This window comes from Medicago sativa, chromosome 7 (genome assembly GCF_051527215.1).
Source record: "Medicago sativa cultivar Bolivia chromosome 7, Bolivia_mono, whole genome shotgun sequence".
Lineage (NCBI taxonomy): Eukaryota > Viridiplantae > Streptophyta > Magnoliopsida > Fabales > Fabaceae > Medicago > Medicago sativa.
The window spans coordinates 76,917,429-76,933,807 of record NC_140755.1 but is presented as its reverse complement, the minus strand read 5'-3'; the positions used below and the strand labels follow the sequence as shown (position 1 = coordinate 76,933,807).

Here is a 16,379-nt window from a genome sequence, read left to right as displayed (position 1 = left end):
ACAAGTAGAAATTATCACGTAAGATCAAAGATATACATTATAATGATAATTAATCACAATATTATTCATTTTTAAGAATAAGAAATTTGGGGTGTTACAACTCTTCCCCCCTTAAAAGAATTTCGTCCTCGAAATTCAAAGCACAAGAGAAAATGGATATTATTATTACTTAAATATCTTAAACTATAAAGTATTTCAAACACCAAACCATAAGCCGCACAGCAATACAACAGAAAATCAAAACAGGTTTTTCCCTAACGAGTCCCAACGGCGAAAGGAAGAACTTCAAGAATTACATAGGCAAATAAATCAGCCATAAAGCCTCGACACCAAGCTTAAACAACTAAATTCATGACAACAACAAACAAGTAGATGAAAATAAGAGCTACAAACCATCATAGTCCCACTCATAACAAACATACGCGGTAACCCAATTATAAATTTTAAATTTCAAAAAATAAAGAACCAAATAGAGAACCAATAACTCACTTTCCACACTGCAGTAAACCGTAACACATAAACTCCCTATATTAATTTGAAAGTGGGACATAAAAAGTCGAAACAAGGCTCTAAAATCCTGCCAGCACACTATATATATTCCTTTTTATTTAAAAAAAAAAATTTGTACTTACTTATGTTGATTATCCTTTTTCTAAGTCTCACAATTATACATTTACAACTTCTCACATCATATTATTCAAGATTTACTGCAAGCACTAAAATTAAAGTGAATTCAAGTTAACTATCCAAGTATCACTACTATTTACCTCAAACTTTATCACCACACAACAACAAAAAAAAAAGTTTACTAAATCAACAAAACTAGAATATGATTAAGGGTTCTCTCTAATCGTAGAGAAGTAATTTCTATCTAACTTATGTCAAATCAATTATGAAAAAATAAATATCTAACCAACATTCCCTCACCCCGAGTATAAGCTCTAAAACTTAAACTCAAATATAACTCTTAATCACTAAAACTCTAATCCACCAATATATCCAATAGCTGATTCCTTTAGAAGTTACTGGTTGCTACAAGGGTAACTAACAAACTCATAGAAAATAAGGTATTCTCAATTATTAGATTATCCTACTCAAATCCAACAAAAAATTTACTCAAGTTAGGCAGAACATCACATATCGACTCCCATATTTTCCTACCAACTTTTAAACAAGACTATCATAATCAAAACTAGGATAATTATTCAAGGCCATAAAAAATTGACTATTAGTACATACATTCTAGCCGCTGATCTCTTTCACACATTCAATATCTCTAGTAACCAACCATATTCAATTGATTAATCATACCAAAACTCTAAACTAAAACCTCAATAAAAATTTAAAAGACCTTATTTTAGCCACTTTCTACTATTACCAGCCACACTCAGAATGTCAGACCTGTACCACACAAGCAACCCACAACGAACTAAGACCTCTCCACAAAGCTTTAAAACATGTTAAAGCTGCCTACAAATGACTTGGATAGTTCCATGCCACAACACCAATATTTCACCAACCAATCAATAAAATTAGCTCACAAACACTTACATAACATTGAAACAAGGATGCAAAATACTCTACACAATTTTACGTAACATACATTTTTGCACAACAAACAACCTTCTAGCACACAGTCATTGAAAAATAATTTCTCAAAGTCATAGATTAGTTATAAAAACATAGTATATAAGACTTGGTAGATAGACCACACACTTGATAACAATAATCAACTCAGGAACACCAAAGATCTAACTTACTACGAATACAACACCCCAATAATTGTAAAGAAACAGTCAAATGATTATCACAAGAGAAAAACAAAACGAAAAAAAAAAACTAATACGGTAGAATCAACTGACACTTCATTGATTATACCCACTCGGTCTGACTGGACAGACCTGCTCTGATACCACTATGTGACACCCTAAATCCCAAGAATAATTATTGCTATTATTTAATTAAAAATAGAGTTTGATTCGCAGCGGAAAGTGTCAAATAAAAACTTCTCTAATGATATAGGAATTCTTCCACAAAATTTAGGATATCACATTGACTCATAACAAACATAATTCATATTTCACTTCATTAAAAATTATAGTAATAATAACATCGAATCTTTTTCTTTTGAAAATATTTCATTTTACATCATAGACAATGGTTTTCTTGCACGAAATTAAATAAGTAAGCATATCCCTTTTTCCGTGTCACTATCAGAGCGGTGCTTTTCCCCAAAATAACCGACGACACAAGACAAGTCCTCACGAAAGGCATGCACTTGACTCCAAGACTCAACCTATATAACTACGGTTTCGCAACCGCAGGGCCAAGCCAGCAAACACAAACAACGAAGGGGTGAGTTCCGAGAACATGTAATAGTATAAAAAAAAATGAGAAGAACACGTAAGCAATTAAGTCAAAGTTGTTTCACATCACAAACATAATATTCAGAACCCTGAAGAATATACTATATCATCTCAATCTATATTAGTAGAAAATATCATTACAACTTAAGAACCAAAAAAAACTTCACAAACACAATGTCACAATTCAATTCCAACTAGTCACAACACATGTAGCCACCAATAACCATTTTCATAAGAACATCAACAAATAATCACCTTCATCGTCTCACACAATTACATTAATAGACATCACAAAGTAATTCGTTAAAACATCACAACTTAACAACTTGACTCGACAACACGACTCAACTTGACAATGCGACAACGACACATCAACTCGACAATGCGACAACAACAACAACTAATGCATCATGCATGTGGTACCATTCAACAACATAAATGAGCGTAATTAGGCTCTTCAACGTGTGAGCATAAAGCTGCCGGGCCTAAAGCCCCCAACGTAGTTTGAGCACAAAGGCTGCCGGGCCTAAAGCCCCCAACTTTAATGAGCACAAAGGCTGCCGGGCCTAAAGCCCCCAACTTTAATGAGCACAAAGGCTGCCGGGCCTAAAGCCCCCAACTTTAATGAGTATGCAATGGACTCAATCTCTCCTACAACTTAGACAACAACGTGAACATCTTATACAACTCCATAATCATGGACGACTTCTTAAATTCTTTCAACTTAGACCGACTCATGCAACTTCAAGACTTTAACAATCAACAGCAGCAACCAACAACAATTACAACATATAGCAGTGTTTAAAATAACATATCAACATTAAAGGAAATGGATCATAACAACTTATCATCATAAAGCATCATAGATAATTCTTATACATCATCACTACTAATCTCAGTCACTTAAACAGGCCCTTGGAACTTCTGAAAGTTTCCTAAACAACCCTCTTTCTTACTTCCAATAGTTATCATATACATGTGGTATACCAATAATTACATTCAAATACATAACATCACATCTATATCAATCATTAAATAAGTCATCAATCTAAATAGTTGCAGCAAATCAAGCATAAGCACCCACAGATTTATCCATGACTTCAAATACCACATATTCACATAATTTAAATCAAGCAACACCTTAATAATGTTTCTAATTCTTCTTTTAACCTTTCACATCTAAATTTGCACATTAATTAATTATTCTCTCAAAGGGCTACAACCGTCGCGGTGAGCCCCGAATGAACTTTGGGAAATACGGCTTTCCCGTTCATCCCAATTAATTTACACTCATGATCTCGAACTCTTCTCTCTCACCCCATACCTGAATTGAAGCTTTCACGACATTACGAACTCAACAGCGATGATGAATCCAAATAGTTTAATAAGTTCGTGTCTCTTTTCATCGGCGTACCGGCTTACGCCTCCTTTTCTCTTTAACACCAAAAGCTCTTAGGATTCTACACATATTCGCACAAACACCGGTTCAAGGTTTCCTTTCTCGGTGCTAACGAATTTGAATATGATATGACCATATTGTTTGTGTTGCTTTCTCAAACATGGGGTAACCTTAAGACTCCACACCATAAAGGACGTGATTGGATGGACATGATGATAAGTGGTGGTGACTGTTTTGTCTTTCTCCTCTATTTTTGTTTACTATAAGACTTTGTAAATTTAAGATAAACTAGTTACAAACCCGTGCTTCGCACGGGGTTCAATAACGTTTTTTGACAAAATATTATATTGAAAGGATAGATTGCGAAATGACAGATAATTATAAATCATAATACAATATTTAGAGTACTCTTGCATTACGGATTACAAAATTAAATCTTCAAAATGGCTTGATCACGAGTAACAAATGAAAACATATTTAGTTAGCGGTAGAAACAATTTTCTAGTAATAATTGATATCTATCTATAAACCAATGAAAACCCTATTACCAAAGCTACCTGATTTATATCATTTTGACTTTCAGCTTCAACGTATATAAATCCTTTCATATGATCTACAGTAATGGCAGATATTAACTGCAATTTAGTATACAGTTCTTTCAGGTGAACAAACTTCTGCATCAGACAGATAGCTGAAATTCTCTCTACCTGATTTATATCATTTTGTGTTTTAGCTTCAACGTATATAAATCTTTTCACATGATCTACAGGAAAGGCTAGGGATGTCAATGGATACCCATGAGTACGGATAATATGATACATGTCCCCGCCCTGTTGGATAAATATGATACCCGTGCCCGCCCCGTATCCTCGTGGGTGCCCACTATACGGGTACCCGTGGGTATTGAGGTATCCATGGGTACCCATGAAGTTTTGAATTTATTTATTTTTTGGTACAAATAATAACTTTTTTTAATTACCAAAGAACTTCAACTTTTAAACATCCATACATAATCCATTCAAAATTTCATAATCCATAGAAAATTCATGATTCTTATATAATCTATATGTTTTATGATGTGAATGAAGTGGAAACGGCGAACTTAATAAGATGAATTAAAAAATTTAAAATAAAAATAGGTTATTATTGAGGATTTTTAGGTGGGCGGTAAAATTTTCTTCAATAAGGTAACAACTTTAAGTAATAAAATACGATATATAAAGATATTTTAGTAATTTGAGGAAATGTTGGTTGTAAGCAGGCATGATCAGGGAATTAAGGGAAGGAATTTCATTCATAATTGGAATATAAAATTACAATAGTATTTCTCACTAAAGTGTTTTTCCATACCAAAATGGCAACAAAATATAAACCCATTACAAAATTGTACATGTACAACAGAAATTCAAGATAAAACCCAACAAATGTTTGATTCTAAAAAATATAGTCAATTTCTCTTTTAGTATTCATAAAAAAGTAAAATATAGTTTTAGTCCATACTGAATTTTTTTTTTTTAATTGTGAATAAACTTTTAAGTCTTTTAATATTTTTTACACACTTATTTAAAATATTATAAAAATTTCCTCCGCAATAAATTACTTCAAAATTTCGTTTGCAGGTCCATTATTTTATGGAATTAGGCCTTCTTTAAATTGAGATTATTTTGAGCTTATGGAAAATAGCTTATGTTAATAAATAATTTTTTTTAATTTATATGCTCTCGCTTATTACGAATAAAAGGAAGATCAAATAAAATGTTCATAATGATGGTTTAGTAGACATTGAAATTTTTATACAAGTGAGTACTCCTTTTTTAAGGGATTCACTAATAATAACTTTCAAGAATAAACTTATTATCCACAAAATATATACTACATAATGCAAAATAATAAAATAGAATTAACTTGAATCAATTAGCATTAAACCCTTATTTTCCGCATATAAAATTGAGTCGTGACATTTTCTAATAAATAGGGCCAAAATAATCTTCAAAGATTTTCTTATAATAAGGATAGAGATAATACAACACAAGAATACTAAGATCAAGAAAATGTGAATGTATTGCATGGAGACTCCCTTGCAAAGCAAATGCTTATTATGCACAATTAGATATTAATCAAAAAAATGAAAAGCCATTTAACATGAAACTTTAAAACGTCAGAATATACACAAGCTTGAACTTGGAATGATGCGCGGAAGTGATAATGAAAGCTTGTGAAAAGTAAATATAAAGCCGCACTTTAATTTAAAACCATTATAAGCTTGAGGGAGTACTCTCTCTGTAGCAAATATGCTAATCTTCATGCGTAAGAAACAACTAAGATCTACTTAACTAAGTGGAAACTATTTGGTGAGAATCCTTGTTCTGCCATCGATTCCAGAACGTCGACAGTGCATAACGGCGTAAAACAAATCCAACCCATCTAGCATGTTCAACATAAAATTTCCTGGCAGCTTCAGAATCAAATTCCATGCCCACATATGGCTGTTAAAACAAATCAAACTCCATCAAATATACCTATACTCTCTTCTAGACACCTATGATCTGCCTCATTGCCCTAGTCTGAATCCACTACCACAGAATCTATAAACTTCTGCACAAATTGTATCATCAGGATATATATTATTACATTTTTGAATAGTCATGGACTTTGATTTGTAAATATTCAGTTTCAGAATTCAGAGATGCATACATACTCAATCCACCAAAAACTACTAATAGCCTATATGTATAAGATTGTACAGTCCTCAAAAACTATAATAGTGCCAAAGCAAGATTAAGAGGCAACTAAAGATTACACAAACTGCCACAAATTCAAGAATGTAAGATTTGAATGAATATATAAAAGAAATGATAATAACCTAAGCCTATTAACCCAAGTAAACAAACCAATTATACTTAGAAATCAAACATGAACACTTAAACAATAATAATAGCAACAATAAGCCATGTTTTGACAACTCCATCCTCTTCCTCTTCTTAGTTACCATCTTTTGAACTCAAACCTGCAATTTTTGTCGGGCAGCATCACATGTTAATTAGATTAGTATCGTACTCTTATTAAAAGTATACAAAGTTGCTTTTGCATATAGAATACAAAAAGCTAAATCACAAAAAGAAAATCAGCTATAATGAAACTAATAATAGTAGTTAACAAAAAACACGAAAACATACAAAAACAACTTAAGATAGCTCAAACTAAATGACAGAGCCAAGAAATCATGTAGAAATAAATTTCTAGCAAACTACATCAAAACTTAAAGAAAGGTCAAGAAAAATTATGACCATTAAAATTAATGTCAAAGAAAGGTCAAGGAAAAAAACATTTCTTTGTTCTGCAACTCCATTGCTTCTTTGGTAGTTCAACACCATTGCTATCACACCATAAACCAATCAGACTCTTCAAAACGTAGTTAGGAGTAAGGGGTGAATATCTAATGTACAATAAAATTACCTATTCTTGAAATTCCTCTGACATCTCAAGTTTGTTGTATGAAATATCACTCAATGCAGCTTCAATTTTTTCGGTAATTTGTTGGAACTTATCTGCGGTATCATTCCTCCGCAAAGCCTATGGCATGTAAAGCAACAATTAGATTAAAATTAGCAGTCTTAATTGACTAAGATACATGTTTGGTAAACAAAACCGAACCAGAAAGCATATAGCATCTGAAGATGTTAATATCTCACTCTTTTAGACATATTTAGACATATTTATCCACATTAAAATATTCAGCTAGTGCACTGTCAACGTATGAAAGGAAAAAACTTGCACAGGACAGGCCTGATTTCAGGAATACACTTTTTTTCTTTTCGAAATTAAACTTTAGGCATCCGTTCTATTCAGTTCATAGGTTTTCCTATTCAGTTCATAGGAATACACTTTGCAGATTAGAGAAAAGAAAAACTGATAACCACATTGGTCATGCATGAAGAAAAGTAATACTACAGAGTGCCTTTAGATTCAATGATTCAATGAAAGTCAAGCAGGAGCTTTCATAATTTCTAAGTTTCAAAATCGTTGTCATATGTTTGATATATACGACATGAACACACACTTCAAATTCAGGAAACAACACAAACTTAAGTGTTGCTTGCCCAAATCGCCGCAACTTACAGAATATTGAAAAGGGAATTAAAATGCACAAATAGTGGAATAACAGTATATTATTTCTATAATTGAAAGATAACAGCAAAAGGATGAATATCCTAACGCCCACAGAGCAAAGCTCCTTCAAAGAAAGAGAACACTCTTTCTTTGCCTAATGGTCCTCGCAATAATCTTGTATTCCCATTACAACTTACCCACCTCACTTAAGCATTGTCAATGAACTGAATTGATGAGTTTTCTAATCCTTTTAATTTAATACATCATCATCAACTGAACAGAGTCTATATAGAGTTAATAAAATAAAACATCATGATTAATGCATAAAATAAAACTTACACCTAATGAGTACCATGCTCTCTATAGCAAGTGTTATTGCAACTTGACCATATCCTACGAAAAATTATTGTGTTGCTGCAAAGAGAGAACATAGAAACAATGGCATAAAATGAATCATATCCTATTGCAAGTGTTAAGACATGCATATTAACAAAAAATTAACCATTGAATAATCAATAAATCTGAGATTTAAGAAGAGGACTGACCCATCGAACATGTCCAAAGGCATCAAATCGCGCTATCATCTTTGATACATAAGAAGTAAAAAAATCAGAAATTATTTTGTTAATGCAGAAACTTTAAAAACTAAAAGTCAGAGGAAAAACAATAACATAGGAATGAAACTAACCTCACCAATTGTTAGTAGATCAATTACATATAAGAGAAACTAACCTCCCTTCATTCCCATTCCTTTGAGCAATTTTACACATTGACATAACAAACAAAAGCAGTGTACTTCAGGATTTGCTGCAAAACATTCTATCAGCTTATTCAGATCAGACTTGGAGTAGCAACAATGCAAAACATTGACAAATAAGAGTATCATACATTTCTTCATAAAAAGAATAAGAGTATCATACCTGCAAAAATTTTCTCTTTTGTGACCAATGCCTAGGTACAGGTACAGTGTTACGATAAGATTTCAAAAACACCAGCAACTTAGGATCTGCTGCAGTAGCATCCCAAACCTGAAAATGAAATTATAGCAAAGAGAAGAGAAGCTACAAAGAATGCAAGTTTGGTAAAATCTCATCTTTAGCAAATGGGCTAGCTTCAAATCACAAATTACTAACATATATGAAAATTCAAATCAAAATAACATAAAAAAAGGTAACTTGGATTGAAGTTTGAGAAAATTAAGAGTGATTACCATTATAAGACATCAACAGTTCAGTCATTGATGGAGGTCTGAGCTTTTCCAGAAGCATCTAGCAATTCTGACACAAATCAACAGTGATGCATGATGCCAAATTTAGTTTTCAGTTCCTAACTAAATCACTATGAAAGTGAGAGTGGTGATGGAGGTCTCAGTGAATTATATGTAGAAAAACTATAATGAAGAAAAACTAAAACACTAAAACAACACATGAAAAAGTAGAAATTAACCCTTTTTTTCCTCTGTTGACTGCTTGCCATCATATCAGAAGCTGCTTGTCCATCCTCAAATCCATTGTCCATCTAAATTTTCAATAAAAGGGTGTGTGTAAATAACAAATAAGTAATGGATTCAAAACATTAGATTTCAAAATTAATCAATGTACAAAATACATATTTTTCAGTAATCATTCTAAACCAAAAAAATCAAAAGATACTTCTAAACCCATTATTTCTATCTCAGACTAAACCCATTATTTCTTCTCTCTCAAATTTTTTCACTTCTTTGTGGTTGCAATTTTCACTTATGATATACAAACTACAATCACTAAACAACAACCCAAAATCCAAAATCAAAAGACCAGACCCTCAATTAAAATCAAAGATACAATTTTCTGAAGATATTTACATTAAATTAAATTAAATTTTTCTGACCATATTTCCTCCAAGAATAATCATCTGGTGGAATATCAACCATCTTCAAGCTAATTGCAGGAACCCTAACAACCCTCTTCAATCTCATTTTACTACTGCAATAACCCAATTCAGAAAATCAGAAAAATTAGACATGCAATCGAACATACAACAAATAAATTAAAAGGCACAAATTGACAAAAAAATATAAAATTGGGGTTTAGGGTTCGGTTGGGGAGGAAAAGGAAGAAAAGAAGTGAACACAAAATCAACAAAGCCAACAACTTCAACAAAACAAAACTTTAAACATGCATGATATCAGATTGATCAAAAGAAAACAAAGAAATTAAACCCTAACCAAAAAAAAATCTGTAAAAATAAAGAAATCACCTTGAATTAAAAATCTCAATCCTTTTTCTTTCTCTTCTTCTCAAACAAACCAATCCTCTTCTCTCTTCATTGTTCTTCCTTCTCTTCTCCCCGGTCCTTCTTTCTTCTTTCTTATGTCTTCTCTCTTCTCTCTTCTCTCTTCTTTCTTCTTTCTTCTGTCTTCTTTCCCCCTTCTCCCGTTCCCCCTTCTCTCGTTTCCTCTTCTTTTCTTTTCCATCCTCACCGGCGCCGCCCGATTTTCACGACGGAGGAGAATGGTTCTCCTCCCTTTCCCGTTTCCCGTTTCTCTCTCCCTTTTCTTTTTTTTTTCTTTTCACATATATATAGGCAGGGGAGTCCAATTAATTAATTTACCAAAATGCCCCCAATAAGGGCAAAATGGTAATTTGTACGGACATGTATTTTTATATTTAGTTTAGTAGATGGTGTTTTGGTCATGTGGTTTGAGAGAAATAGGATTTATGGACATTGCTGAAGGTAGAAACTCAAATATAAAGAGAAGGCTATCAAAATCATGCTGGAGAAGAGCCTAATGTAGTATTAAGTAGCATATAGATAAAAGGGAACGATGCATAATTGTTTCTAAAATTTGGCGAATAGTGCCGACGGCTCTCCTTTTCTTCTCTTTGCATCAGGTTTTTGTATACGCTAGCTATTAGGTTAGGGTTTTAAGTCTCTCTTGTCCAAATACATTGCATATGGGCCAATCCATTGTAACACTTATTGATTAATATCTCCCCATCTATTAATTAGGTTCCCTCAACTATATACACTCACTCATTTATTCTCATCACTCCCTAATAATATAAACTAATAAACTAATTTTATTTTACTCACTCATAACTAATATCATCCCAAAAATACTCATAGTAAACTACTATCATTTTTCTATAATCATTAGAATAATAAATCATTAAATAAAATATTTTTAAATAGCTTTACTATCATCAAACTTCAGTAAATTACTATGCAAACACTCAAATCAAACAAGTAGAAATTATCACGTAAGATCAAAGATATACATTATAATGATAATTAATCACAATATTATTCATTTTTAAGAATAAGAAATTTGGGGTGTTACATTATGCGTGACTTAACATGCGCTGCGTGAGTTAACTTGCGCAGCGTTAGCTAAGTCATATATCAGCAACACAGAAACACATTTCCCTCATTTCTCCAACTTCCCAACTTTGAAATTTTTCCCCCCATATCCGATTTTCATCATTCTTGCGCCATTCAAAGCCAATTTCTCCCACATTATCAAGTAGCTGACAAAACAGGGTGGTTCTCACATCAGTTTTGGTGTACTGAAGAGGCGATACGAGGAGCTCTTGAATAGGTGTAATCAGCTTCTTGAGATTGACACTGTTGAGGAGCGAAACGAGCGAGCTGTAGTTAGGTTGGCCTGCGTTAAGGCGTTTCTGTTGCTCTTGCTTGGCTGGACTATTTTTTCCGCCAAGAACAACAAAAACATTAATCTTCTTTGGCTGCTTGCGCTGCAAGATATGGACGAGTTGGACAGCTGGTCATGGGGTGGGATGGGACTTGCTTTCCTATATGAGCAGCTATCTCTTACCTCTGACTCATCTGTGGCCTCCATTGGTGGTTACATGACATTGCTTGTGGTAATATTTGTTTTTCTTCTTTTTTACTTATTGGATCGTAAATGTTTAGTTGTTTGTATAATTCTTGCGGTGATATAAATATTTGTTTCTTTGTGTTTGCAGGGATGGACTTTGGCGTACTTCTCGAACATCATTCTGAGGATTGATGATGATGCCTACGACCCTACTGTTTCCCCGCTTATGAGTAAATGGAAACCTCCCAGGGGCTTTACTGATCCTGGACACTACCGAGCTGCCATCGATTCGATGGACCTTTCTCATGTCACCTGGAGGTCGTACGAGAGACGACGGCACATCACGCCCTTTCAGGATATATGCTGGTACTCCGAATGGATCATGGCCGGCAGCGACAGGATGGTCCGTCACTTGCTCTACATGTACCAGCATGACTTGTGTAGTTTTTTTTTTGTTTGACATTTTGTTGGATTTGGGTGTAATCCTATCACACTTGCGCTTTTTAGCGTTTTTATGACATTATGCGTTATTTTATTCCGTTGTTTTATTATGTTATTTTTTCGTAATATAATTATGAGTTAATGCTTGATTGAATGAATGCTTTAATGAATGATGAAAAATGTATGCTTGAATGAATGTATGAAAGAAAGATTGAAAAAATAGGGGAAATAGAGGTTTCTGCCTCTTCTGGTTGTATGCACAGAGTGTGCGTGAGTTAACTCACGCATACTGGCTGCGTGACTTAACCCACGCAGTGTTCATGCATGTGCTACTGGCCGCGTGAGTTAACTCACGCAGTGTTTAACACTTGCGTTACTTAAGTTGTGCAACGCATGTTAACTAACGCATACATTTACACTTGCGTTAGTTAACATGCGCAAGGGTAAATATGGAAGGGCTGCAGGGTGCGAGCAAAATATGCTGGGTGGAGAGCAAAATTCGTTGTTCAAATGTTAATGATGGGCCTCTTCAAAAGTAATGGGTTGACCTTGCCATTACAATTTCATGTTGAAAAATTCTTTTCCCACCCTACTTATTTCTCTCCCGTTCTTTAAGTTTTTTTTTGTCCCGTTCGGATTATATAATTTAAAATGATGTTTGGAACTATTGACCAAATATAGAGCACATGGTTCCCACATCGTCGTCGTTTTGGAACTTCATCTAAGTGAAGTGGATGCTTCCATCTAAGTCAATTGATGGATGACGATACTCAACAATGTTCACCCTTCTTTTGTCTCCGTCGTTGAGATGACAATTAATTTTGTCTATCTAATCCTTCAAGCTAGACAATGTAACATCAACATGGATGCTAAATAGATTATGTTTCCCTCTATTGTAGTACAATACAACTAGCTTAGTGTTCATAACTACTGGATAAGTGTTTATGGTTTTGTGGTGTGGTTTGCAAATGAATCAAACACTCTAATTTATAAAATTTCATGTGTGTTTGGAATCACATTTATCAGTGCAATGTGGACCACAAAAAATCATGTATTTCACTGTTTTTGATTATATAAGTTGAATCTTGCCAAACCCTTCAAAGCACAAGTGCACGTTTTGGATTACATATAATTTGAAGCAATATAAATTGTTTTTGGATTATATAATATGAAAAAGACCAGACTATGGATTGCTGTGTTATTTGTACTGTTTGAACGACTGGTGGCATGTTAAACGTATTTTTTGCCACAATCTATAATGGTGTTATGGCTATAAACAATCTTGCATTCTTCTTTACTTTCATTGCAAAACTCATCTTATTTCCTTCTTCCCTTTTGTTTCTTATTTCTCTTTTGGGGGTGACTATGAAATCCTTTTGAATCAAAAAATTGTGTTGTGTTCTATATTTTACTTGATGATGATGTTAATATAAATGGGCTATGAAATCATGTTGAATCAATAAAATTGTGTTGTGCTCTCAATTTTGAAATTATGGCATTTTAAATTATGTTGTCACATTTAAATTTTGTTATCCCTATAAATCGAATCTACATACCATTCTGTTACGGAGACTTTCAGATTATATAATACGAAATAGTATAAAAATCTTTGGGATTATATAATCTAAACGGGATAAAATGATCAAATCATCAGAGGGCGCGTGAGAGGAGAGTATGGTCGAAATACTCACTTTTTTTTTTACTAATTCCATGTTTTTGTTTTTTATTTATACTGTCTACACCCTCTTGTCACTATTATAATCAAAAAATTATCTTTTAGGTTCATTGAGTAACATATGTATATGGTATATAATATAAACCAGATACATTAGTTATTCAAGATTTTTTTTTCTTCTTCTTATAATAGTGATCAAATGAAGTATATTTGTATTTATAGCATCATATAAGGACAACATCAATCTTTGTACCCAAAAATGAAAGATAACTTCAATCTTAACTTCCACCTAACTACTTTTGGTTAGACCTTTTCATTAACAAATCTACCTTTAACAAACTATATTCACATATACAATTGTAAGTGAACAAATAGATCTCAAGTAATTTCCTAAAGATAAATTCAAAGGAAGGTGTTAGTTTGTCTCACTAGAATACACATGTTGACATTTCTGTAGTCTCACTACAATCTTAATCTGTATATCAATTATCTAGATCATATGATTATTTTCTTATGTGCAAAAAATAGTACATTTGTACTTGTGCAACACCACAATGAGTGCATACTTTTTATGAATTTAAACTATCTTCAATTTGTGTCAGTCATCTAATCTAATACTATTTAAATGAATTGAAACGCCGCAAGCCGCAACATAGTGGGCACAATAGCTGCATCACTCCGCAACAGATCATTTTAAATTTACACTGTAACAACCGCAATGCCCGCAACCCAGATCACAGTTTACAACCTCGAACTTTGTAAAACATTGATAAAGCTTCCAACTTAATCGCAGATTAGTAAGCATCAATTACTCCACCATGACAATCACAATCGCAATCGAATCAGAACAGCTTGTAAACGTGGAAACAACAGACAAAGAAATGCCTAGCTTAATGATGAATCAAATGATGCATAAAACGATACGATACAATACAATATCATACTTTGTCATTGTCATTATCATGATAAAGGAACATGAAATACTAATAATTTAAAAAAATAAATTGAATGGAATCATTAATTAAAATACCTAACTTAAAGATCAACCGATCAATCCCATTGAAATTGTGGTAGAACCCAAAACAATTTCATCCAATTGAAGGAAATTGGTAAAGATCGAATGTGAAAACTTCCATCCTTCACATTCTCGATTCTTAACCCTGATTTAGAGATTAAATAAATGGAATCCTTTTCCAATGTAGAGAAACAAGAGGCTGACACCGAAAGTGAATCACCTCCATATTTGATAAATAAAATGTTGTCTTCCAAACTATTAAGTCTGCTAATTTGTTCAAGTCTTCCACTTTGGACATCCAGATCCAATTTGTAAACGTGATGTTTGAATGAATGCTTGTCGATTAAACATTTTCTCACCATCCATATGTCTCCGGTTAATGATTTCATGAAATAAGTAAGCGTAGAATAACATTGGTCTGGAAAAATATATGGAGTACTAGTTATCTTCTCATAGTAAGTCAAATTAGGGTCATTTGAGTCATCACAACGAGGATTGTTGAATTTGAAGGATACAATGGTATCTGTGCTATCAGCAAATACCAGGCCTTTATAAAATACAACATCAGTGAAATAAAATCCATTACTGTCTACACGAATCCAAAATGATTGGCTTGGTCTTTTGAAAGCGAGATAACCAAACCTGTAAATTGCTGCGACCACATAATCACTTGGATATGTCATGGGGTCAGCAGACAAGGTAACCTTTTTGAGAGATTCGAGAGGTGGCAGCCTAATGGGAGCTATACTTCTCTTAAAGGATTCATTAGAGTTATGACATTGTTATCGTCTACTAGTGCAAGCCAACCATGGCTACAACCCAAACATCTTTTACTTTTATAGATGGAAGGATGGGGTAACTGAATAGGGTAATCTTTCTCACTTAGGATACTATATAACAATATCTTCTTCCTCATTGATTTTTCCTGTCGACGAGACAATTTTTCTGGGAGGATCATTAGCATAGGTGGTACCTTAATCCTAAATTGATAATTTTTATGGTTAATATTTGCAACTGATAGCCAACTCTTGCACACCACACCAAACCTAACATGATCCAACTTATCAAGAACCAAACTAAGAGGCTTCTAAATTAGCCCAATCTACCATCCTCAATGCTTAGTAAAACTAACCAGTGAAAAAATTGAAGGGAGTGTTTGGGGCAAGATACTCAAAATAGAAAACTCCAATTACAAACTCTCCGCCGTAAATACTTTACCTGCAAAATGTATAGGCAAAAATTCCATTTAAATATTTTTATTGGCCTAAGTACTTAAACATTAATATTTTATTTGCCATATTAAAGTAGACATGTATTTGTATTAGGGTTTTTTTATTGAGTTATTTGAGTTTATCTACTAACATAAACACTTGTTAGACTATTTGAGAGAATGGAAACAAAGGTTATGGCATGTCTATAAATCTCAAAAAAAAAAAAAAAAAAAAAAAAAACTTATGCAAACAACTTATAACTCACATAGAAACAATTTGACTTTATTTTTCTTTCCTTATAAAAGTAGCTTATGCATAAACATTGATAATTATAAGGGCTTA

General features: G+C 33.1%; 2 long non-coding RNA genes and 1 pseudogene across 5 annotated transcripts; all 3 read right to left on the bottom strand.

Annotated features, from left to right (window-relative positions):
- Nucleotides 1-5,748: 5,748 nt before the first annotated feature.
- On the bottom strand, nt 5,749-8,643 carry LOC146908691 (uncharacterized). Of its 3 annotated transcripts, XR_015018267.1 has the most exons (6): nt 8,564-8,641; nt 8,421-8,459; nt 8,215-8,289; nt 7,222-7,338; nt 6,285-6,772; nt 5,749-6,189 (listed from the first exon to the last, which is right to left on the bottom strand). It is a non-coding gene; the product is annotated as an uncharacterized LOC146908691 (long non-coding RNA). The 3 variants fall into 3 exon arrangements; XR_015018265.1 differs by lacking the exon at nt 5,749-6,189 and having other exon boundaries at nt 6,370-6,772; nt 8,608-8,643; XR_015018266.1 differs by lacking the exon at nt 5,749-6,189 and having other exon boundaries at nt 6,370-6,772; nt 8,569-8,641.
- On the bottom strand, nt 8,643-10,413 carry LOC146908690 (uncharacterized). 2 transcript variants are annotated; one of them, XR_015018264.1, is made up of 5 exons: nt 10,114-10,413; nt 9,745-9,839; nt 9,322-9,393; nt 8,796-9,152; nt 8,643-8,682 (listed from the first exon to the last, which is right to left on the bottom strand). It is a non-coding gene; the product is annotated as an uncharacterized LOC146908690 (long non-coding RNA). The 2 variants fall into 2 exon arrangements; XR_015018263.1 differs by having other exon boundaries at nt 8,654-8,694.
- A 4,019-nt stretch (nt 10,414-14,432) lies between these two features.
- Nucleotides 14,433-15,935, bottom strand: LOC146908689 (uncharacterized; annotated as a pseudogene).
- Nucleotides 15,936-16,379: the final 444 nt, after the last annotated feature.